Raw genomic sequence first — 27547 nt, 5'->3', positions numbered from 1 at the left:
TAGGAAATTTTTTATAATAAATGAAGGACAGAAGAAAATTCTTTTAGAATCTAATGAAATAAATATTCTTTTTGCATAAATTTTAAGCCAATGGTCACAAAAATCGGATGAAAATGTAGATGGTATGAAGCACTGAGTGAAAATTGTAACTTTTTATTTTTCGCACAATCATACTTTCGGCTGAAATAATCTTCTATACTTGATAGTTATTGTTTGTGTTGGGTAGTGTCTTCTCGAGCTTGCATCCATCCATCCTGCGACATTTGAATGGTTTTGGATTTTTCATTGTACAACTAGGTGCTCTTTTTAAAATGTGGAAATATCGTTGGAAAAGTTTTGTTTTTCTGTGGTGAGTACATATTTTACGAATTTTAGCGAATTATAATTTTAGCCTTCTACTTCAACAGGCTTCAAAGCAGATTCTCAGTTCACAGAATATTACGTGGTTAGTGCTACGATCCCACTGAGACTCCTTCCCGATAGGGACTCAAATATTTGACGACTGACTTATGAGACCAGTGCTACACCCTCTAAACCGCCGCACCAGGGCAGGGTCCGCTAAAATCATAAAATTTCCATTTCGCTCAATGTGCCATAGCATCAACATTTTCCATCCGATGTTAGTGATATTAGGCTTAAAATTAACGTAAACATATTATTTGTCATATTAAATTCTAAAAGGTTCGAAAAAAATTGTATTTCGGTAAAAAAAATCATTTAAAAATGAGTAACTTTAAAAAATGGTCAAAAATGCACTTTTTTACATTTCTTATAAAAGAAATGTAGAGAATTCGCTCAAACTTTCAAGATTTTTTCCGAGGCCCGGAGGGCCGAGTCTTATATACCAATCGACTCAGCTCGACGATTTGGGACAATGTCTGTGTGTGTCTGTGTGTCTGTGTGTGCGTATGTAACGGACAAATTCTCATTCGTGTTTCTCAGCAATGGCTGAGCCGATCTTATCCAAACCAATTTTAAATGAAAAAGCTAAAAAACAGTATGAACGCTATTGATTTGTTTTTGATTCTGATGTTTAGTTTCCAAGATATGAATGTTTTAATGCGTAAAAATGGCGTTTTTTGCAGTTTTTACATTTCTTACAAAAGAAATGTATAGGATTCGCTCAAACTTTGACAACTTTTTCCGAGGCCCGGAGGGCCGAGTCTCATATACCAATCGACTCAGCTCAACAAATTGAGACAATGTCTGTATGTGTGTGTGTGTGTGTATGTGTGTATGTATGTATGTACAAAATGTCATGTAAATATCTCAGCAATGGCTGAACCGATCTTAATGAAATTAGTTTCAAATGAAAGGCCTAACGTTGCCATTTGACACTATTATTTTTGATTTTCGATATGTTGTTTACTTTCTGAGATATGGGCGATTTTGTCAAAACGTAGCAGGTTTTTTGCAAGTAACTTTCGAACAATACAATACAATCCCACAAATTGCACATAAATAGAAAGCTTGTAAAAATATCTTTCTAACAATCTATAGATTGTCTAAATCCGTGCACGAGCGGCGGAGATATTAGACATTTTGTATTTTTAGTCCTCGCTTACCAATTTCCACTTATTAAAAATGAGATTGTTTCATACAGAGTATTGCTTTACTGGTGTTTTAGGGGCAAAACTAAACCGATTTTGAATATCAGGGTATGAAAACATTCAAGGATTCAAGGAATTCGATGTTGAGAACATTTTGTGAATTACCTTTGTAATAAATTAACTATTTCTCAAAAATCAATATATGCTCACTTCAAATACAAAATAATGTGTTGATAAAGAAACAGTGAGTTCTAGTATTTATTCCTTGGATTAGGTATTGCGTTCAATCATGAGGTAAATGTTGGATGGTATATCAATACACAGATCAACAAGTAATTCACCTAGTAGTGAGATAAAAGATTTCTAATATAATTATACTTGTGGCGTCACCGAAAGCAACTGTATGTTTAAAGCCCAAAAATCTAGCAAAAATTTAGCTCTTTTGCAAGATTTAGGTTATGGCGCAAAAATTACTACTTACATTATTTATGATAAGAATGTAAGAATCAATATATCATAATAATATACCTATAAAATAATGTCACTGCATTAACCATCATTTGCCATTCCTCACACGCCCCCCCCCCATCTTTCTCACTTTTTCTCTCTCTCTCTCTCTTTCTCTCTCTCTCTTTCTCTCTCTGTCTCTCTTCTATCGCATCTATCTAGCTATTTCTGTATGCATTTCTAAGTTGTGTGGTCTTCTGCCAATCTGAAATATTTATTAATTGTAATTGCGAAGGTTTGAGTAAAAATACTGGACCAGTAAATTCTGTTCTGCACATAAATCTTTTTTCGGGAATATGTGACCAAAAAGTAAACTTCGAATTCGTCAAGTAAAGAAGCATGAAAACAAAAAGAATAAAACCAAAAAAAGATGGAAGCCCTAGAAAGTTCATTGCATATTTATTAGCCTTTTCTCAGAAGATGGGATTTTCAAAAACATTTTAAAACTTTCTGATGCAATGGTTTTCAAATTCGTACAATCCGGTTTATTCATTTTCTTTATTCAAAAATGTTTTTGGCTTCAAATATATGACCATTTCATTTTAATTAATTATTTCATTCCGCATCTTTTTATTCATTTTGTTCATCTGCGTTCATTTTACTTATTTTATTTGTTTTATTCTTTGGATTCACTCTGATCAGTTTATTCTTTTTGTGCATTTTACTCATATCATTCATTTAACTTATTTTATTCATTGTTTTCATTGTATGCATTTTATTAATTTTTTCCATTTATTCATTTTGTTCAGCTTCTTCATTTCAATAATCTGACTACTTTTTCAGTTTTTATCATTTCGTCCAAATAATTTATTTGATTCAATTAATTTCTTTATATTAATTTATAACCTTTTACTGTTGTTCAATTTTTCATTTTAATCAATGCATTTAATTCTGCTCATTTTCTTCTCTTTATTCATTTTATCACTTCAGCTCATTTTGTTCATTTGATTCGTTTGTTTTATTTATGCATTTCATTTATTTTTTACTTTATTCATTTTGTTCATCCATTATTTTTATTCACTTGATCCATTTGATTAATTTGATTCATTGTATTCACTGGATGAATTAAATCAATTTGATTCATTTAATTCATTTGACTCATTTAATTAATTTGATTCATGTGATTCATGTAATTAATTTGATTCATATGATTCATTTGATTTATTTGATTCATTTGATTCATTTGATTCATTTGATTCATTTGATTCATTTGATTCATTTGATTCATTTGATTCATTTGATTCATTTGATTCATTTGATTCATTTGATTCATTTGATTCATTTGATTCATTTGATTCATTTGATTCATTTGATTCATTTGATTGATTCATTTGATTCATTTGAATCATTCGATTGATTTGATTGATTTGATTGATTTGATTGATTTGATTGATTTGATTGATTTGATTGATTTGATTGATTTGATTGATTTGATTGATTTGATTGATTTGATTGATTTGATTGATTTGATTGATTTGATTGATTTGATTGATTTGATTGATTTGATTGATTTGATTGATTTGATTGATTTGATTGATTTGATTGATTTGATTGATTTGATTGATTTGATTGATTTGATTGATTTGATTGATTTGATTGATTTGATTGATTTGATTGATTTGATTGATTTGATTGATTTGATTGATTTGATTGATTTGATTGATTTGATTGATTTGATTGATTTGATTGATTTGATTGATTTGATTGATTTGATTGATTTGATTGATTTGATTGATTTGATTGATTTGATTGATTTGATTGATTTGATTGATTTGATTGATTTGATTGATTTGATTGCTTTGATTGATTTGATTGATTTGATTGATTTGATTGATTTGATTGATTTGATTGATTTTATTGATTTTATTGATTTTATTGATTTTATTGATTTTATTGATTTTATTGATTTTATTGATTTGATTGATTTGATTGATTTGATTGATTTGATTGATTTGATTGATTTGATTGATTTGATTGATTTGATTGATTTGATTGATTTGATTGATTTGATTGATTTGATTGATTTGATTGATTTGATTGATTTGATTGATTTGATTGATTTGATTGATTTGATTGATTTGATTGATTTGATTGATTTGATAGATTTGATTGATTTGATTGATTTGATTGATTTGATTGATTTGATTGATTTGATTGATTTGATTGATTTGATTGATTTGATTGATTTGATTGATTTGATTGATTTGATTGATTTGATTGATTTGATTGATTCGATTGATTTGATTGATTTGATTGATTTGATTGATTTGATTAATTTGATTGATTTGATTGATTTGATTCATTTGATTGATTTGATTCATTTGATTGATTTGATTCATTTGATTGATTTGATTAATTTGATTCATTTGATTCATTTGATTCATTTGATTCATTTGATTCATTTGATTCATTTGATTCATTTGATTCATTTGATTCATTTGATTCATTTGATTCATTTGATTCATTTGATTCATTTGATTCATTTGATTCATTTCATTCATTTGATTCATTTGATTGATTTGATTCATTTGATTTATTTGATTTATTTGATTCATTTGATTTATTTGATTTATTTGATTTATTTGATTTCTTTGATTTATTTGATTCATTTGATTCATTTGATTCATTTTAATCATTTGAATCATTTGATTCATTTGATTCATTTGATTGATTTGATTCATTTGATTTATTTGATTTATTTGATTTATTTGCTTGATTTAATTCATTTGATTCATTTGATTTATTTGATTCATTTGATTCATTTCATTCATTTGATTGATTTGATTCATTTGATTTATTTGATTCATTTGATTCAATTGATTCATGTGATTTATTTGATTGATTTAATTCATTTGATTCATTTGAATCATTTGATTTATTTGATTCATTTGAATCATTTGATTCATTTGATTGATTTGATTCATTTGATTGATTTGATTCATTTGATTGATTTGATTGATTTGATTGATTTGATTGATTTGATTGATTTGATTGATTTGATTGATTTGATTGATTTGATTGATTTGATTGATTTGATTGATTTGATTGATTTGATTGATTTGATTGATTTGATTGATTTGATTGATTTGATTGATTTGATTGATTTGATTGATTTGATTGATTTGATTGATTTGATTGATTTGATTGATTTGATTGATTTGATTGATTTGATTGATTTGATTGATTTGATTGATTTGATTGATTTGATTGATTTGATTGATTTGATTGATTTGATTGATTTGATTGATTTGATTGATTTGATTGATTTGATTGATTTGATTAATTTGATTGATTTGATTGATTTGATTGATTTGATTGACTTGATTGATTTGATTGATTTGATTGATTTGATTGATTTGATTGATTTGATTGATTTGATTGATTTGATTAATTTGATTGATTTGATTGATTTGATTGATTTGATTGATTTGATTGATTTGATTGATTTGATTGATTTGATTGATTTGATTGATTTGATTGATTTGATTGATTTGATTGATTTGATTGATTTGATTGATTTGATTGATTTGATTGATTTGATTGATTTGATTGATTTGATTGATTTGATTGATTTGATTGATTTGATTGATTTGATTGATTTGATTGATTTGATTGATTTGATTGATTTGATTGATTTGATTGATTTGATTGATTTGATTGATTTGATTGATTTGATTGATTTGATTGATTTGATTGATTTGATTGATTTGATTGATTTGATTGATTTGATTGATTTGATTGATTTGATTGATTTGATTGATTTGATTGATTTGATTGATTTGATTGATTTGATTGATTTGATTGATTTGATTGATTTGATTGACTTGATTGATTTGATTGATTTGATTGATTTGATTGATTTGATTGATTTGATTGATTTGATTGATTTGATTGATTTGATTGATTTGATTGATTTGATTGATTTGATTGATTTGATTGATTTGATTGATTTGATTGATTTGATTCATTTGATTCATTTGAATCATTTGAATCATTTGAATCATTTGATTTATTTGATTCATTTGATTCATTTGATTCATTTGATTCATTTGATTCATTTGATTCATTTGATTCATTTGATTCATTTGATTCATTTGATTCATTTGATTCATTTGATTCATTTGATTCATTTGATTCATTTGATTCATTTGATTCATTTGATTCATTTGATTCATTTGATTCATTTGATTCATTTGATTCATTTCATTCATTTGATCCATTTGATTGATTTGATTCATTTGATTTATTTGATTCATTTGATTTATTTGATTTATTTGATTTATTTGATTGATTTGATTGATTTGATTCATTTGATTCATTTGATTCATTTGATTTATTTGATTCATTTGATTCATTTGATTCATTTGAATCCTTTGAATTATTTGAATCATTTGAATCATTTGATTTATTTGATTCATTTGATTCATTTGATTCATTTGATTCATTTGATTCATTTGATTCATTTGATTCATTTGATTCATTTGATTCATTTGATTCATTTGATTCATTTGATTAATTTGATTCATTTGATTTATTTGATTGATTTAATTCATTTGATTCATTTGATTCATTTGAATCATTTGATTCATTTGATTCATTTGATTCATTTGATTCATTTGAATCATTTGTTTCATTTGATTCATTTGATTCATTTGATTCATTTGATTGATTTGATTGATTTGATTGATTTGATTGATTTGATTGATTTGATTGATTTGATTTATTTGATTTATTTGATTCATTTGATTCATTTGATTCATTTGATTGATTTGATTGATTTGATTGATTTGATTGATTTGATTGATTTGATTGATTTGATTGATTTGATTGATTTGATTGATTTGATTGATTTGATTGATTTGATTGATTTGATTGATTTGATTGATTTGATTGATTTGATTGATTTGATTGATTTGATTGATTTGATTGATTTGATTGATTTGATTGATTTGATTGATTTGATTGATTTGATTGATTTGATTGATTTGATTCATTTGATTCATTTGATTCATTTGATTCATTTGATTCATTTGATTCATTTGATTCATTTGATTCATTTGAATCATTTGAATCATTTGATTCATTTGATTCATTTGATTCATTTGATTCATTTGATTCATTTGATTCATTTGATTCATTTGATTCATTTGATTCATTTGATTCATTTGATTCATTTGATTCATTTGATTCATTTGATTCATTTGATTCATTTGATTCATTTGATTCATTTGATTCATTTGATTCATTTGATTCATTTGATTCATTTGATTCATTTGATTCATTTGATTCATTTGATTCATTTGATTCATTTGATTCATTTGATTCATTTGATTCATTTGATTCATTTGATTCATTTGATTCATTTAATTCATTTGATTCATTTGATTCATTTGATTCATTTGATTCATTTGATTCATTTGATTCATTTGATTCATTTGATTCATTTGATTCATTTGATTCATTTGATTCATTTGATTCATTTGATTCATTTGATTCATTTGATTCATTTGATTCATTTGATTCATTTGATTCATTTGATTCATTTGATTCATTTGATTCATTTGATTCATTTGATTCATTTGATTCATTTGATTCATTTGATTCATTTAATTCGTTTGATTCATTTGATTATTTTGATTCATTTGATTCATTTGATTCATTTCATTCATTTGATTCATTTGATTGATTTGAATGATTTGATTCATTTGATTCATTTGATTTATTTGATTAATTTGATTTATTTGATTTATTTGATTTATTTGATTTATTTGATTTATTTGATTCATTTGATTCATTTGATTCATTTGAATCATTTGAATCATTTGAATCATTTGATTTATTTGATTCATTTGATTCATTTGATTAATTTGATTTATTCGATTTATTTGATTGATTTAATTCATTTGATTCATTTGATTTATTTGATTCATTTGATTCATTTGATTCATTTGATTCATTTGATTCATTTGATTCATTTCATTCATCTGATTGATTTGATTCATTTGATTCATTTGATTTATTTGATTCATTTGATTCATTTGATTCATTTGATTCATTTGATTCATGTGATTTATTTGATTTATTTGATTGATTTAATTCATTTGATTCATTTGAATCATTTGATTTATTTGATTCATTTGAATCATTTGATTCATTTGATTCATTTGATTCATTTGATTCATTTGATTCATTTGATTCATTTGATTCATTTGATTCATTTGATTTATTTGATTCATTTGATTTATTTGATTCATTTGATTTATTTGATTCATTTGATTCATTTGTTTCATTTGATTCATTTGATTCATTTGATTCATTTGATTCATTTGATTCATTTGATTCATTTGATCTATTTGATTCATTTGAATCATTTGAATCATTTGATTTATTTGATTCATTTGATTCATTTGATTGATTTGATTCATTTGATTCATTTGATTCATTTGATTCATTCGATTCATTTGATTCATTTGATTTATTTGATTTATTTGATTGATTTAATTCATTTGATTCATTTCAATCATTTGATTTATTTGATTCATTTGATTCATGTGATTGATTTGATTTATTTGATTTATTTGATTGATTTAATTCATTTGATTCATTTGATTCATTTGATTAATTTTATTCATATCTTTAATTTTATGCATTTCATGTTCAGTCATTCGTTTTATTTCATTCAATTTGTTAGTATGAGTCAATTTATTCTATTAATCTTATAACTATTTCTAAATATAATCTTAATTTTTATGTAATAACCTAAACTAATTTGATTCGTGTATATTATAATTTTGATTTCCATTAATTTTTCTACTCATTTTATGAATTTAAAATCCTATTGTTTCATTTTTTGCTTTACTTTTTTATTTCGGGCGTTTTGTTGATTTCTATAATTTATTCAGTTTATACGAGATTTTATTGGTGCAAGACTAGAAACTGTTTTCATCCCACCTCTAGTTGGGTGCCTACTTCTCGTGAGTTCTGCAAACTAATCCAATAGTGAAATGTGTAAGAAATGTCTCATCTCACTGCTAGGTGGATTAAATCGTTTTTTAAATTATCTGCCGAAGTTGACAATATAGATTAACAATTTATATGTTTCTAGACAGCTTTAACGAATACCTTTCGAACAAGCTATAGATGGTTGAAATCGGACTATTATCAAAAGAGATATTTAACATTAAATGCGGACGAAAGATTTTTATCATTTCCCATTGCCAGATATATGACCAGAAACATGTAATCTATTATTAACGCCAAAACGGCTTATTTTAGGTCAATAATGTCTTCGGAGAATTTAATGGAGGTAATATGCCCTTTCTTTTGGTATTGTACTTTTGCTGATTAATCCCCCTATGAGTGAGATATTTTCACAAGTTTTCTTGGAAGTGATTATATCGAAATGATGCCTTCAGCAAATTTGTAGCTCTTACTTTTGCGAATAACTTTACTGAAGACTTTAAATATCTATTTTGAATACTTTAAAAGTTATGGCTTGTTGTTTGTTGATTACTCTTTGTCGGCTATTTATTGTTCAATATAGTAATAATCCATTGAAATAAGCTAAACATTATTTCGATAAAACGAATTTTGTATTTCATTTTACTATCTACAACCGCTAGAAATAATCACCGAACACTTCCAAGTTGTCTGGAAGGAACTTGATAACTTATCAGTACAAAAATGTTCATTTGTGCGAACCTTCTGACTGCAATTTTTCTAACTTATAACCATCGGATCGATCTGGAACATATCGGAAAATGAAAAGCGAAATAACTAACTCCAAGTAACGGCGTAGCCAACAGAAGGTTTTAGGGTTTAACACCATACAACCCCCCCCCCCTCACCACACCCAAAAAAAAATTATTGGATTGAAGTTGAAAATTTATTGATGCAGACTAATTTAATTCAATATTACAATAACAATTATCTGATCCGTAGATTGATAACCTGTTGTTGTAAACATCATGAGGACTTTTGATAAATTGTCGGAATGGGGTTCTGATATGTAACTGATCTATTGGTCTTGATTTCACAGTTGCCTAATTGCATCAATATCAAATTCCTGCCTGAAAACATTCCAATAGAAAATTCCAGAATTCTGTAATCAATCATAATCCTCAGATTTATTTTCAAATTGAGCTCGTTTTTTGTAGAAATGTACTGTAATAAGGGTCTTTATTTAATAGGAAGCGAAGTTAAAATTGATTTAATGTCTATGAAACATAGAACTGCTCACCAAAAAAAATACATAACTTTCAACATTTGCTAAAAATGTTTTTGCCTTTCTCATTCACTCTAAAATTCGTCAATCTAATCCCGACCGGGAGGGCCGAGTGTCATATGCCAATCGACTGAGTTCGTCGAGATCGAAAAATGTCTGTGTGTATGTATGTGTGAGTATGCGTGTATGTGGAAAAAAGTTAACTCTGTTTCTCAGAGATGGCTGAACCGATTTGCACAAAGTTAGTCGCAAATGAAAGGTACAACCTTCCCATCGGCTGCTATTGAATTTTTCATTGATTGGACTTCCGGTTCCGGAGTTACGAGTTAAAGAGTGCAATCACGCAGCAAATTCCGATATAAACTGAAATGAAAAATTTTCAAAATCAAATTTGTATTTTTGATGCCAAATGACTTTAAAATGCATGAAATATTGAGATTTGATGTAAACTCGAAAAAATAATGTTTGACAAAAATTGACTTTTTTGGACTTTGGGACATTTTTGTCTTTCTCATATAGAAATATATACTCTAAAAATCGTCAATCATACCGGCCCGGAGGGAGTATGCAGTGAGGGGTTGCTACTTTAAAATTAAAACTAGTTTAAAATTTCTTAACAAGTTGAAAATTTTTGGCAGGACCCGGACCTCCCGGATCTTTCTCCATGATCTGCCGCTGGTTTCAAGCGATGTTTCAGTATCACATAGTATCTCAAGATCGTGGCTGTCGATCCATTGTATGTATGTGCAAATCGTACTGAACATGTAATATTCATTTCCACCATTGTATTGAACATAACCAGCCATGGAATCGTAGTCTGGACAAATGAGACAAGCACAATTGCACCACTAGGTGGATTAAAACAGATTTTTATTTTGGGAATGCGTCGAGTTGAGACGAAAACGTAATATGATTAATAACGATGATAACACTTTCCGAATGTAGAGAGAAATTTATGAAAAATGACGATTTCCATTCGATTCTAGCAGGTTCTGATCGATTTTGATTAGCATTTGATTTTTGATGTATGACCAATTATATGTATAGGTCAAATGTTTAAAAACAGTGATTTAAGGTCAAGATAGCATCATTTTGAAACCGCCAATTTCGGAGGTTTAGTATCTTCGATGAGTTTTACAAACGTGGTGAATTTTCTCAGGTTAATATTCATGATTACAATAAAATCTCAACAAATTCGCTAAAGACACGAACTCTGTTACTATTTTCTGAAAAATTAATTCTGCATAATTTTAAAACTTCAAAAATTACGGTTTCGGAATTATGCCGTTTGGACAGTATCATCGATTTTCACCAAACCGAATTTCTGGCTACGCCCCTGATTTCAAGTAAGTAGAAACAAAGTCGTTCTACACTTGTTCAAAAGAAACTTCTTTGAATACTGAATATCTATTATAATACATTGAAACCCCGATTTTATCAGCCAAAATGAACATATGTTTGATGGGCTCTAGCAGAAGAACAAGACTGAATTCGAGTAAATCCTTTCTTGAGCATGTTTTCCTTATCATGAAGATATGCGAAATATGCGAAAATAAAAAGTTCATCATAATCAGAAATAGTTATCAGACTACATCAAGGGACGAGAAGAATATTTTAACAGCTTCAGTTTATTATAAAGAAAAAAATGCCCGATTTAGTCAATGTCCCCATTTTGTCAGCCTAAAATACACCATGAGATTGATAAAAATGGGTCTTTATTGTATGTGTTATTCGCTGTGTTTCACATTAATAGGTACATTCTTTTTTGGAGATTTTTTTATTGCATCGAACTACAACAATTTTTAGGTAGTTTTCAAGGATTTATTTTACAGACTTCTTGCAAAATTTGGCGAACCTATTCCAATTCGTATACCAATTAATTGGTATACTTAAAGGTTTATATGTTGCAGATAGAGAAAATACTGAAATTTTCAGCTTTTTTACATTTCTTATAAAAGAAATGTATAGAATTCGCTCAAACTTTCAAGATTTTTTCCGAGGCCCGGAGGGCCGAGTCTTATATACCAATCGACTCAGCTCGACGATTTGGGACAATGTCTGTGTGTGTGTGTGTGTCTGTGTGTGTGTGTGTATGTAACGGACAAATTCTCATTCGTGTTTCTCAGCAATGGCTGAACCGATCTTATCCAAACCAATTTTAAATGAAAGAACTAAAAAACAGTATGAACGCTATTAATTTGTTTTTGATTCTGATGTTTAGTTTCCAAGATATGAATGTTTGAATGCGTAAAAATGGCGTTTTTTGCAGTTTTTTTGAATTATCTGCCGAAATTGACAATATAGATTACCAAATTATATGTTTTTAGACAGGTTTAACGAATACCTTTCGAACAAGCTATAGATTGTTGAAATCGGACTATTATCAAAAGAGATATTTAACATTAAATGCGGACGAAAGATTTTTATCATTTCCCATTGCCAGAAATATGACCAAAAACATGTAATCTATTATTAACGCCAAAACGGCTTATTTTAGGTCAATAGTATCTTCGGAGAATTTAATGGAGGCAATATGACCTTTCTTTTGGTATTGTGCTTTTGCTGATTAATCCCCCTATGAGTGAGATATTTTCACAAATTTTCTTGGAAGTGATTATATCGAAATGATGCCTTCAGCAAATTTGTAGCTCTTACTTTTGCGAATAACTTTACTGAAGACTTCAAATATCTATTTTGAATACTTTAAAAGTTATGGCTTGATGTTTGTGGATTACTCTTTGTCGCCTATTTATTGTTCAATATAGTAATAATCCATTGAAATAAGCCAAACATTATTTCGATAAATCGAATTTTGTATTTCATTTGTCTATCTACAACCGCTAGAAATAATAACCGAACACTTCCAAGTTGTCTGGAAGGAACTTGATAACTTATCAGTACAAAATGTTCATTTGTGCGAACCTTCTGACTGCATTTTTTCTAACTTATAACCATCGGATCGATCTGAAACATATCGGAAAATGAAAAGCGAAATAAATAACTCCAAGCAACGGCGTAGCCAAGAGAAGGTTTTGGGGTTTAACACCATACAACCACCCCCCCCCCACCAGACCCAAAAAAATATTGGATTGAAGTTGAAAATTTATTGATGCAGACTGATTTAATTCAATATTACAATAACAATTATTTGATCCGTACATTGATAACCTGTTGTTGTAAACATCATGAGGACTTTTGATAAATTGTCGGAATGGGGTCCTGATATGTAACTGATCTATTGGTCTTGATTTCACAGTTGTCTAATTGCATCAATATGAAATTCTTGCCTGGAAACATTCCAATAGAAAATTCCAGAGTTCTGTAATCAATCATAATCCTCAGATTTATTTTCAAATTGAGCGCCGGCTTGACGCAAATCCCTTAAAACTAAAACACACTAAGGGATTTGCGTCAAGCCGGCGCTAATCTATTCCGACAATGTGTTAGTGTCGGTTTCTGATGAGGCGAAGCCGAAACGCAATATAGTATGAAATAAGGATTTGTGCCCTCCTGTACAAAGACTGGTTTTTACCAACAAATTTTCACCCTAGTGAGAAATTTTGGTTTTACCAAATTTTCCTCCTTAGGGTGAAATATAGCATAGTGCTTTCGCATAGGCCTGCTAAGCCAAGACAAGTTTCGGCTTCACTTGTGTCTCATCGGCATAAAGAGAACTTCTGCTCGAACGGGACATCACGTTTGATCAGTCGTTTGATTGAAACACATAGTGTGTTTTAGTTTTAAGGGATTTGCGTCAAGCCGGCGCTAATCTATTCCGACAATGTGTTAGTGTCGGTTTCTGATGAGGCGAAGCCGAAACGCAATATAGTATGAAATAAGGATTTGTGCCCTCCTGTACAAAGACTGGTTTTTACCAACAAATTTTCACCCTAGTGAGAAATTTTGGTTTTACCAAATTTTCCTCCTTAGGGTGAAATATAGCATAGTAATTTAAGGTTAAGATAGCATCATTTTGAAACCGCCAATTTCGGGGGTTTAGTATCTTCAATGAGTTTTACAAACGTTAAACAGCGCATCATTTGATAAAATAATTTTGACGGTATATCGTCCAAGAAGTATTTATGGTGAATTTTCTCAGGTTAATATTCATGATTATAATAAAGTCTCAACAAATTCGCTAAAGACAACACGAATTCTGTTAATATTTTCTGAAAAATTAATTCTGCATAATTTTAAAACTTCAAAAATTACAATTTCGGAATTATGCCGTTTGGACAGTATGATCGATTTTCACCAAACCGAATTTCTGGCAAGCAAGTAGAAACATAGTCGTTCTACACTCGTTCACAAGAAACTTCTTCGAATGCTGAATATCTATTATAATACATTGAAACCCTGATTTTATCAGCCAAATATGAACATATGTTTGATGGGCTCTAGCAGACGAACAAGACTGAATTGGAGTAAATCCTTTCTTGTGCATGTTTTCCTTATCATGAATATATGCGAAATATGCGAAAATAAAAAGCTCATCATAATCAGAAATAGTTATCAGACTACATCAAGGGATGAGAAGAATATTTTAACAGCTTCAGTTTATTAAAAAGAAAAAAAAATTGCCCGATTTAGTCAACCTAAAATACACCATGAGACTGATAAAAATGGGTCTTTATTGTATGTATTATTCGCTGTGTTTCACATTAATAGGTACATTTCATTTTTGGGGGTTTTTTTATTGCATCGAACTACAACAATTTTTAGGTAGCTTTCAAGGGGTTATTTTATAGACTTCTTCCAAAATTTGGCGAACCTATTCCAATTCGTATACCAATTAATTGGTATACTTAAGGGTTTATATGTTGCAGATAGAGAAAATACTGAAATTTTCAGCTTTTTTCCTACATAATATTACGAAAGCTTATTCAACAATTTTTCCTAATAAGTTTGTGAAAATTGTAAACTATTTGAAATTTTTTAATAGTTTTATTTTTTATTTAACCGTGATTTTTTAATAAATAGTGACCATCGCTTCACAACGTAGTCTATTTTTCATGGCTTGCGGTGAGCACGATCTCTCGAATTGCTGAATTGAAAATTATGGAATAGAAATTAATTTTTAGTATTTTTTACAGACCCGCTGGTGCCCTAAGACGATTTCGCTAGATTTTCAGAGCACTGTGCACCCAGTGCATTAACGCAAGTGACGGAAGGTTATCGAAAAGTTTCGTGAAAATGAAAATTTCAGTAATGATGATGATTTTTCCGAACGGTTCGATTTCGTGAGATTTTTATTTGTTCTTTGGCATTAGGATTAGCGATAATAATTCAAATCAAGGATACTACTGGGAAGTCACCTTTAGAAAAAGTTGATGTCGAAGTAAAATTTGAAACTATGCACGCATGCACTTCAGAGATAGCGTGATATCAGGAGCTGCGATTTCATTAAAATTTTCTTAGTTCTCAGTCGCGTTGGAAATTTGAGTAAAGTATAAACTTCGAAACGATTCACAAAAAAATCGATTTTTTTGGCTCAGTACAATATATAACCCCTTTAGGAAAATTCAGTTTTCCCACCACAATATAGATATTTTATTAACAGAGCATTAAAAATAATTCGTTGGTATGTCTATTTTATGGGCCATTTTTTCGCTTTCCCATTGATTTGGTTTGTGATTTCTAGCACTGATGTTGTCCTATGCTGATTTGAGCGGTTCTCTGAGTCCTGCCACTATCCCATGTAGTATGTGTTATCAAAAACATCGCGAAGCAACAAGTTCTAAATGTTCTCAAACGATATAATATCCGAAGAGAGTGATAAGAGTTATAAGAAATGTCTCATCACACTGTTAGGTGGATTAAAAACGTTTTCCTACACAATATTACGAAAGCTTATTAAACAATTTTTCCTAGTAAGCTTGTGAAAATTATAAACTATTTGAAATTTTTTAATAGTTTAATTTTTATTTAACCGTGATTTTTTAATAAATAGTGACCATCGCTTCACAACGTAGTCTATTTTTCATGGCTTGCAGTGAGCACGATCTCTCGAATGCTCAACTGAAAATTATGGAATAGAAATTAATTTTTTGGTATTCTTTACAGATTTAACTCGGCGCGCAGATAGCTCTGAATTAGACCTGCTGGTGCCCTAAGACGATTTCGCTAGATTTTCTGAGCACTGTGCACCCAGTGCATTAAGACAAGTGACGGAAGGTTATCGAAAAGTTTCGTGAAAATGAAAATTCTAGTAATGATGATGATTTTCCCAAACGGTTCGTTTTCGAGAGGTTTTTATTTGTTCTTTGGCATTAGGATTAGCGATAATAATTCAAATCAAGGATACTACTGGGAAGTCACCTTTAGAAAAAGTCGATGTCGAAGTAAAATTTGGAACTATGCACGCATGCACTTCAGAGATAGCGTGATATCAGGAGCTGCGATTTCATTTCAACGCTTTTTTGTGAAAAGGGCGATTTTCATACATGCGAATGATTGCTTTGAAACGCAACAAATTAACTTAAAAATTTGGATTCTACGATATTGATTTCTTAAACTACAGCAAAAAATACAACGGGCGAAACTGTATTTTTGTATGTTTATTTAAAGTTTCGCCCTCCACGCTCCATGCAAACAAACAGTGCGATACTTTTTTTGCTAGCAGTTTAGAGGCGTGTTTTTTTTTCGTATTTTTTTAGGATTATCAAGCTGATACCAGTTGTAAATAGTAACAATGATCGCTATTGCAAAAATCCGGACGAAATCGGTGGTGTAAAACAGTAGTTATTGTAAAAAAACGTAAGGGCGATACTTCAATGCTGATATGTGGGACCGAAAAAGTAAACAATCGCCAAAGGGGCGATACTATCATTTTGTCAATTTCAATAGCAAAAACAAATTTTAATCTAATAATTTCAAATACTTTATGAAGTTTTGGGTTTCGATCACTGAATCATGCAATCTAGGATGTAAAAAACACAATAGTTCTTAAATAGGAAATAAAACCAAGTCTGGAAATATTCACTGTTGATTTTCTTTGAATGGTATCACTGCTAGTATCGCCCTTTTAAAGAAAAAGCGTCGATTTCTTAGTTCTCAGTCGCGTTGGAAATTTGAGTAAAGTATAAACTTCGAATCGATTCAAAAAAAAAATCGGTTTTTTTTGGCTTAGTACAATACACCCCTTTGGGAAAATTCAGTTTTCCCACCATAATGCATTGATTGAGGAATTTAGATATTTTATTAACAGAGCATTAACAATAATTCGTTGGTATGTCTATTTTATGGGCCATTTTTTCGCATTGCCATTGATTTGGTTTGAGATTTCTAGCACTGATGTTGTCCTATGCTGATTTGAGCGATTCTCTGAGTCCTGCCACTATCCCATGTAGTATGTGTTATCAAAAACATCGCAAAGCATCAAGTTCTAAATGTTCTCAAACGATATAATATCCGAAGAGTGATAAGAGTTATAAGAAATGTCTCATCACACTGTTAGGTGTATTAAAAACGTTTTTAAACTTTGGTCGCTTGCAGCACTAAAAATTTTACATATGATCGACACATATTATATGTTTTTGGAAAGGGCATCATGGCACCTTTCAACCTGCATGTTGACTAAACTAATTGAATGATTTTGACAAGAAATATTGACTAAAAACTACAAAAAGTGCTCAAAAACGAGTTTTTTGAGAAAATCGGAAAATCGCTTCTTTGAACAAAAAAATGAATATTGTTTTCGTATTCAGCGACCCAAAATTAGTTTAAAAAATACTTTTTCTTGAAGCTTCATTTTTCTTGTAAACTAGTGTCATTGGCATGCTGCGACATCTTGCGGATAAAATGCATCCACCCTCCCAAAGACAGCGACCGTGCACACAAAAAATGGCCTAGCAAATATTCAGGCTGAATATTTTCAGGCAACATTGCAAGCGACAAACTTTTGTCAAAGCGTGGCGGAACAAAATGTATAGTGAATATTCGAGGCAACATGTGGCGGACACATGTTGCCTGTTGCTTGTGGCCTCGTGAGCAAACTGCTTAATACTGAACATGATTGGGTCATGGTAAAGATCGTTGATTTATGGATAAAATTTATCGCATCTGAGAGAGGTTCGATCCTACCGTCATTGTTTATTTCAATTGCCATCTTTCGTGGCATCGAATCATTACTAAACCACTTCAACATCATGTTTAAATGCAGTTTACTTGACTTGCAACATTATTAATATCTGATATATCGACGATAGAATTACTAGTTCGCAGAAGTGTTGTGGAACATTCTTCTACTATCAATGATTCCGAGTTTGCAACACCGGAACTTATATCATGAACGTTAGATGGAAGGCTTTCTCTGCATGTGGTAATACTTCGAGCCCGTGTCTCATTTCTTCCGTTGTATTTTTTATAAATGTAATACGGTTCTCCGAACAAGTTTTAAAATGTTTACGTAAACTATTTACAGACGTAAACCGACGGTGGCAGTTGTTATTTATGCATATATAGCCAAGTTTGGGATCGTGAATACGTAGTGTATGCTGAATATAATGATCGTTCGTAGATGACACTGTTTGAAGGTCAGTTATGTTTTTGATCCACAGTACAAAATTATTCCGTGTTTCGAGAAACGCTGGTCTCCATTTCAATTTGTTTGGAAGAGTTAACATTGTACACGGTAGAATATACGGTATCAGTAGAGCAAAAACAGCATCACGGCAATCTAGAGAGAAAAAATTTGTAATTAAAAATCATAATTTTTGTAGGAAAGTTAACAAATTGTTTGTTTGAATGGAAGCAAATGTACCCAAAAATGCCCCAAATATTTGTAGATCCATACAGTGGCGGCGCTAAGGGGGGGGGGGCGAAGGGGGCAAGCGCCCCGAGCGGCAAAATCAGGGGGCAGCATTTCCTGCTCAGCAAATTTTAATATTTTAATAATAGTTCAAGTTTTATTAAGCTCGATAAAAATCAAGTGCAGGTGAAACGCTTGAATGTACATTATTTTCGTGTCTGTTGACGATTAAAAAGGTAGGGGATCGGGACTGACGGATGCGATCGAACAAAACTATACACATATTCATCAGTCTCGAAAGATTCAACTAAGATGAGTTTCCGAGCGCACTTGAAGTTGTGGGAGTATGCAGACTAATTCGCTGGAATTAAACCAAGAAGCTCTATCATATACAGGGTGTTTGGTTTATCGTTAAGAATCTCTAGAGAGGCGATAGAGAATCATATTTGGCGTCAAAAATTATGCTACACAAACTATCAAATCTCAACTGTTACCAAGTTATTCAACTTTTACCGTAAACAGCTTGTTTGTCTTTTAATATCTTTAACTCAAAAAGTATACTTTGTATTTTCAATCATTTAATTCCATTGGATAGGTATTTCCTTTCCTGTTACGTGTAATGGATACGTTGGTCCAGCATAGTCGATAAGACAACCGGTCTAATAAGTGTTCTATAGAAGGTTAGTTTCGTGCGGTAGCGTACGTTTTTCGACTAAATGATTTTTTTTTGGAACCGGCGATTAGCAAGGGGTAAACAAACTAACATTTTTGTTCACTGATTTCTAGACAGAAGATTATCCGAGAGCTTAAAAACGATAAGGCAGTTGTGAAGACAAGACGCACCCAGCGTTTGAACAATTTTTTTTAGAAATTACTTTACAAATTTATTCTCAGTCCGAAATATCATATTTGAATTCAAAAACAAGCAAATAATTGCATATTTTTAGATCACTCAAAAATTTTGAAGCGAGCTAGAATTATTTAACATGAATTATTTATTTTTTCCTTATTTTATATGTCTGTAGAAAAAAGCCCCAACTTGTCTCACTTCTGTGGGTTACGAATGAGTCTTAACTATATGTTGTACCGTATTGTGAACATCTACGGTATCACTCTGTGCACTCACACGCAACGTGAGTGCCTACACGTGGAGTTCATCATAGCAGGCCTGTGCCGCAAAATAAAATAAAAGAATGTAACTTTTAAAGTGATCCAGAAAAGGTTGCAGGTCTGATCAAATACAATACAAACCTACGTTTGATCAAATTAATATACCCTTAAAAGATTGATTTGTAGCAAAAAACTTTTTCTCGGGTCTAAACAATTAGTTACGCGGTCATTTGTTATGTTCTTTTGTTAAACGTATTATGCGGTATTTTTCATAACAATCAGTTGAAAAATGGCATTGTAGCTATTCATTTTTTCTCCAAATTAGAAACTTGCTCGCATGAACTTTTAAGGGGACTGTTTCATATAAAATTAAAAAAAAAGGTTTTTTGCTCGATTCCTTATACATTTAAAAGTATGTGTGTAAACTTTGAAATTAAAATTAGGAAAAATAACGGAAGTTACGATTTTAGAATGCCATAGTGCGCGCAATGCCTAACTAATCTCTTAAGAGTTCATGCAAGCAAGTATCTAATTTGGAGAAACAAAAATTAACTTTAGCATTTTTAACCGAATTTGGAGATAAACAGATCGTTAAATGCAGAACTAAATCTCTCTAAATTTTTAATAAAATATGAATGTTGAGTAATTTTCCTAGTTTTCATGAAAAAATCGCAAAATATTGATTGTTTACAAATTGTTGTCCCAAACCCGCAGAGTATTTTAAACAAAAGAACATAACTTAGCATACCGTTGGAAAAGTCTTTTCTTCATAACTCAGAAATCGAAAATCGGTTAACAAATGAAGTGTAGAATTTTTTTAGCGGCAAAGGTCCGGAAATACGAAATTTGCAATATATCAAGATTTTGAAGGAATACAACATTTTTCATACATTATTTTGAATTGCATTTGATGAGATCTACAACTTAATGTAAGTCACTTGAAAAGTACAAAATCACTATAGCACCGTGTTATTTGTAATCCTCCAAAGGCAAGAAGAAAGTGAACATTGTGATAATTTAGTATGAAAAGGTTATCTATCTATATATATATATATATATATATATATATATATATATATATATATATATATATATATATATATATATATATATATATATATATATATATATATATATATATATATATATATATATATATATATATATATATATATATATATATATATATATATATATATATATATATATATATATATATATATATATATATATATATATATATATATATATATATATATATATATATATATATATATATATATATATATATATATATATATATATATATAAATCAATGTATGTTTGTATGTATGTCCGCTAACTACGTCTAAACTACAAGTCCGATCTTGATGAAATTTGGCATACGTATTCTTTTCCCCAAGAAGATGTTCATGGAATGTTTTTTTTTTTGGGGGGGGAACACTTAGCTTTAGGGGGGGGGGGGTTGTTTTTTAGGCAAGGAATTATTTATATCTCCATATTTATTAGTATTTGACATATGTATTTCTCCCACTGAGCCGATGGATGATGGGATTGGACCAAGAAAGGGGGGGAGGGTTCTGAAGTAATCCTTATCTATTCATTCAATGTGATTATTAGCGATGAATTCAATTTTGACATAAGTATTCCTTCCACTAAGGAGATGGTCATGGGGTGGTTTTTGTGAACGATGGGAAGGGTGAGAAGTACCTAATCCGAGGAAAGGGAGAGGGGGGGGGGGTGTACTGAAGAACTTTTTTTAGCTATATATATTATATATAATTTGGCACCAAAACGGTGGACATGATTGTTGGTTTCGGAATCTGAAGGAGAGGGAGGGTTTCTGATGCAATATCTATCAATTACTTCAAAAATCTAAAATTTTGTTGCATGTATGTTTACCGGCACATAAATGAAATGGCAAGAATTTATTTGATAGAGATCTATTACGCGAATGACAATATAATACTGATGAATTGCATGAATTTGTCGAAAATTAAATTGAAAATGGCACCTGCGATCGCTTCATCTGAAGTTAAATCAACATTGCTGGATTATGGACGCTTGTGGAAAACGTTACTTACAATATCAATCAAAATTCGGATGTAAGCAAAATGCTGAAAGAATGCAACACTGTTATATAGGACGAATTCACGATGACCCATAAAAGGAACTAATCGAATATTTGGTAGCGTGGTCCGCGATCTTCGTCAAATTTTATCCGTTAGTCGACACCTACTGATGAAATCAGTTCTTGCTTAAGGGGGTAGGATTATTGTTGAAAAAATATCGTGCTTAAAAAAAATTGGCGATACCGATAGTGTTAGTCAATTCAGACAATAATGCAACATTTAAGCTATATTTTCCTTAATGTTCACCGCAAAATATTGAAAATCTTCAGGAGACACCACGAATAAATGCGATGTACAGAATAACTTTAAATCTACTGAACCAAATTATTTGAAATTTTGCACAGTTCTCCTTCATATCATAACATCATTAAAGATCATAACTTTGTTCACAAAAATAAGTTTCATGATTTTTTTTTAGCGAAAATTGCATTTTTAGCTGCAGAATGCTATAAAAAATTAAAATATTAAGCAAAAAAAATAAAAGCTTCGATCAATACCTGGGGATTAGGGTGTCCCAAAATGACATCATGTTAAAAAAGTCATCGGGCTCACTTCTTAAATGAAAGGTTAGGGTATTAGAACCACTTTCTTCTTCGGAGTGAGTTTGCTAAAACGCTTCCTACTGGTGGCGACTTTTGATTTTTTGAAAAATGGGCCGATTTTGGATAAAATTTTAAATTTATGCCTGTTGAAGTGGTCCTGAACTGTCTTAGATTTTTTTCAGCATTTTTTTATTTTTCTGGAGATCCAAACGGAAAAGTTTGGTTAGTTAGTTTGTACAAATTTGGAATTATAAGAGCGGCAGGGCCATTAAAACTTAGTAAAAAGTGAAATTTTTGGTGTTTTTCAGTATTTTTTCTTCAAAACTGGGTATCTACAAAATTTTAAAAGTACAGAAAACACTTTATATAGTTGAGCCGAATTCAGGGGTGTAATTTTGCTGAAGAAAGTGTATAGCTACGGCCAATGGGGTATAAGTTATTTACGTTTTTGTTAAATAACCTTTTGACATTTTATGATATTCATAAAAAATAACACTGTTCTACAAAATAAAACAACTTAAGTGGGCTTAGTCCGCATATTATTTTTCGGAAAATAGAAGGAAAATGATGAAAAATGGCGTTTTTCGCTTGTCTCTAGTACATCAGAATCGGTTTTTATGAGCATTTGACGATTTTTTTTTAAATATTTTCTATATTAATAGTCACCTAGCGGGATTGAAAATCACTAAAATTAAACAAATATGTCGAGTTAATGGCAAGTTATGGCGTATATTTGAAGGCTGAATTGATTAACGTACTTACATTTAGTATATAAAGTCTTATTTTCATGTTAGGAACTTTGAAGTGGAGAAAAATGCAGAAGAGTGAGGTGAGTGCTGAAAAACTGATATTTACTGTTTAGATCACATAATTTCGAAATAGTCAAATTTGGGGCAAATATCCTCGAAAAAGTTTTACAACAGAATATAGCGCATCTTCTGACACAATCGTTTTGTTGAAGATGCCTCCTAGAAGTAATTATGGAGAATTAACTCTTCAAAAAATAATTAGAGACTTGGCGTCATTAGCAAAGTTATTATTTTTATGATTTAAGTTACAAAAAAGTCATCAGTTGCTCATTAAACCTCGTCCTGACATACTAAAGACGTATAGAAAACATCATTATTCATAATATTCCTTCTATTTTTCGAAAAACAATATGTGGTCAAAGCACATTTGAACTGATTTACTTTTTGGAACAGAATTATTTTTGATAAATTGCTAAAAATGTCAAAGGTTATCTACCAAAAACTTAAATAACTCATACCCCATTAGCCATAGCTATACACTTTCTTCAGCAAAATTACGCCCCTGAATTCGGCTCAACTATATAAAGTGTTTTCTGTACTTTTAAAATTTTGTAGATACCCAGTTTTGAAGAAAAAATACTGAAAAACACCAAAAATTTCACTTTTTACTAAGTTTTAATGGCCCTGCCGCTCTTATAATTCCAAATTTGTACAAACTAACTAACCAAACTTCTCCGTTTGGATCTCCAGAAAAATCAAAAAATGCTGAAAAAAATCTAAGACAGTTCAGGACCACTTCAACAGGTATAAATTTAAAATTTTATCCAAAATCGGCCCATTTTACAAAAAATCAAAAGTCGCCACCAGTAGGAAGCGTTTTAGCAAACTCACTCCGAAGAAGAAAGTGGTCCTAATACCCTAACCTTTCATTTAAGAAGTGAGCCCGATGACTTTTTTAACATGATGTCATTTTGGGACACCCTACTCGGGATATGTAGGAGAACTGTACAAACCTTGAAAACGATTGGTCCAATATATCTTGATTTATGATTTACACCACAAAGCAAGTTTTAAACGAGATGCCTCCAGAGATTTTCTGTCACTGGCTCAATTTTTAGTATTCTGCTATGATATTTGAAGATGTACTGTTCAATTGTGCAGTAAATATATGAAAAGTGAATGAATATACTAACACTCTCTGTATCGCCAAAATATTTTTTTAAACGCACCATTTTTTATGAATTGACTTTACCCACGTCCACCAACACTCCGTTATGTCTTCGTATCATTGGAAATATGTTTCGAAAACAGAACTTTTCACTATATGTGCATACTTTTATTGAATGATTCTTATAGTCACCTTCGCAGGTAAATTCGCCAAAAAAGTTAGATATATGGGTTGGGAAAATGTTAATCGATGCAACAATAACTTGCACCACATTTCCACATGATTTTGTAACATAATACAATCTGTTGAAATTGTCTTCAATTTCATACACTACTCCATCCAAAATAAAATCGATGGTAATTCTGTTACGCATATAAATCTATGGATTATCGTATTGAATTATTTAATTCAGTCGATCCACCATGCTTCCAGGAGTATTGGTTTCATACGTTACCAACCCAGCAGTCTCCGTCAGACGAAGGTTTTTATATTTAATCGAAAAAATAAAGTTCTTTCTACGATTTTTTGCGATTAAGGAAGTTGCTTAAGGTGTAATTTGATGAAAAATATTCGAAAATTGACAATAACTTTGTTGTGTCGAGAGCTACAGATTCATCGTTGTTATAAAAATGTGTATTTTATCGCTTTTAACAATTTTGTAGAAGACACTTTTAATAATAAAAAGTAATCGTAAAAAGTTATATTCGAAAACTGTTTTGAAGGGGTCTATCCCAAGCAAACCTACATATCTCGCTACTGTTACTATATAGAGCTTTAGTATCTTCAGTAAAGATTTTCACAATAATATTTTCTAGAACTTTACTGAAGACAGTGAGCTTCTAGCTAAATTATTTGGGGAAATAAATTTTCTATCTCAGGGGGATTAATCACTCAATTTATTATATCAAAACATGCATCTATTTATATCCAGAAAATTCTTCGAAAAAATCCATTCTCCAAAACCAATGGATCAGGAGTTATTAAATTTTGGTCGTGAAAACGTCGTTTTGCAACACTGTGCACCGCATGTGTTGCAATTGAAACTTTGTGTGCCTATTATATTAGTTACTGCGCAACATCGACCCACCACAACTGTGCTTTGGTTGAAAAATTTCATTTAAGCGACCATTGTAGCTAGAAAATATAAAGGAGCAGATGTACCTCGAATTCAAATGATATCAATGGATTTCAAACGATTGTGTATAGGAAAACAGAGCAATTAATTTAATTGTGCTCCAGGTGGTCAAACTAAGAACATTGTCTATCCGCGATCAAAAATATTTAGTATTTTTAGTATTTTCAAAATATTTTGGTGTAGGGTGTAGCGGTGTAGCAAAGCGCACCGGGTTACAGCTAGTATTTATATAATACTAGCTGTAACCCGGTGCGCTTCGCTACACCCATCAGGACTAAGCGAAATATTTTAAAAATACTAAAAATGACAAATATTTTTGTTACAAAGGAGAAACTTATTGTAATTCTCGCGGATAGACATTGTTCTTAGTTTGACCACCTGGAGCACAATGAAATTAATTGCTCTGTTTTCCTACACACAATCGTTTGAAATCCCCTGGTCTCATTCGAATTCGAGATAACAGTACATCTGCTTCTTTATATTTTCTAGTTACAATGGTAGCTTAAATGAAATTTTTCAACCAAAGCACAGTTGTGGTGGGTCGATGTTGCGCAGTAACTAATATAATAGGCACACAAAGTTTTAATTGCATGCGGTGCGCAGTGTTGCAAAACGACGTTTTCACGATCAAAATTCAATAACTCATGAACCATTGGTTTTGGAGAAAGGATTTTTTCAAAGAAGTTTCTGGATATAAATAGATGCATCTTTTGATATAATCAATTTAGTTATTAATCCCCTAAAAGTGAGATAGAAAATTTATTTCCCCGAATAATTTAGCTAGTAACTCGCTGTCTTCAGTAAAGTTCTAGAAAATATTATTGTGAAAATCTTTACTGAAGTTACTAAAGCTCTATATAGTAACAGTAGCGAGATATGTAGGTTTGCTTGGGATAAACCCATTCAAAACAGTTTTTCGAATATAACTTTTTACGATTTTTATTATGAAAAGTGTCTTCTACAAAATTGTTAAAAGCGATAAAATACACATTTTTTAAACAACGAAGAATCTGTAGCTCTCGAAACAACAAAGTTATTGTCAATTTTCGAATATTTTTTGATCAATTTACACCTTAAGCAACTTCCTTAATAGCAAAAATTCGTACTATGCTATAAAAAATCGTAGAATAAACTTTATTCCTTCGTTTAAATATAAAAACCTTCGTCTGACGGAAACTGCTGGGTAGGTTACGTATAAAACCAATATTTCTGAAAGCATGGTGGATCGACTGAATTAAATAATTCAACACGTAAATCCATAGATTTATATGCGTAACAGAATTACCATCGATTTTATTTTGGATGGAGTAGTGTATGAAATTGAAGTCAATATACGCAATCGGTTGATTCTTCAACAGAGTGTATTATTTTACAAAATCATGTGGAAATATGGTGCAATTTATGGTTACATCGATTAACATTTTCCCAATCCATATATCTCACTTTTTTGGCGAATTGACCTACAAAGGTGACTATAAGAATCATTCAATAAAAGTATGCACATATAGTGAAAAGTTCTGTTTTCGAAACATATTTACAATGATACGAAGACATAACGGAGTGTTGATGGACGTGGGTAAAGTTAATTCATAAAAAATGGCACATTTAAAAAAATATTTTGGTGATACAGAGAATGTTAGTATATTCATTCACTTTCCATATAATCACTGCACAATTGAAC

The sequence above is a fragment of the Topomyia yanbarensis genome, chromosome 2 (genome assembly GCF_030247195.1).
Source record: "Topomyia yanbarensis strain Yona2022 chromosome 2, ASM3024719v1, whole genome shotgun sequence".
Taxonomy (NCBI): domain Eukaryota; kingdom Metazoa; phylum Arthropoda; class Insecta; order Diptera; family Culicidae; genus Topomyia; species Topomyia yanbarensis.
The sequence above is the reverse complement of the archived record's forward strand: the minus strand, read 5'-3'. Positions refer to the sequence as shown.